General features: G+C 42.8%; 1 protein-coding gene across 2 annotated transcripts in view; it reads right to left on the bottom strand.

The window, feature by feature from the left end:
- The window catches only part of LOC110019463 (protein NRDE2 homolog), a 57,741-nt gene that overhangs the window by 2,611 nt on the left and 54,686 nt on the right, over positions 1-444 (bottom strand). The window lies entirely within an intron of this gene.

Here is a 444-nt window from a genome sequence, read left to right as displayed (position 1 = left end):
ATAAGGAAGGCCCGCCGACGGCGCCCTCAAGGCCGCCGACGGCGAGCTCGACGGTTATGACCAACTAGGCTTTGTATGAGGACAAATTTTGAAGGGCTGCTTAGGCAACTCTTGGGAAAGCTCATCCACAACTTTAAAAGAATGTTTTGGCCGAAAATTCAAAAGAAGAAGTCCTGGAGAGAGTTCCTGGAGGTTAGAAAAGTTCCAATAGTGTGTAAAAATTGTGATGATTTTTTCGAGAGATTGTAAGAGTTGAGGGAAAGTGAGAGATTTCTTCCTCTAGAGATTGTAAGAGTGGAGGGAAAGTGAGAGATTTCTTCCTCCTTGCTGCTTCGAAGAGGAATTCTGTGTGCTGTAAAGGAAGAGATTCAGAGGAACTTCGAAGAGTATTCTTGGGGAGAAATTAGAGATAAGTTATTTACTTGTTGTAGTTTGTATGACTTT

This window comes from Phalaenopsis equestris, unplaced genomic scaffold, assembly GCF_001263595.1.
Source record: "Phalaenopsis equestris unplaced genomic scaffold, ASM126359v1 Scaffold000057, whole genome shotgun sequence".
NCBI lineage: Eukaryota > Viridiplantae > Streptophyta > Magnoliopsida > Asparagales > Orchidaceae > Phalaenopsis > Phalaenopsis equestris.
Note: the sequence above shows the minus strand (reverse complement) of the source record. Positions and strands in the feature narration are given on the sequence as shown.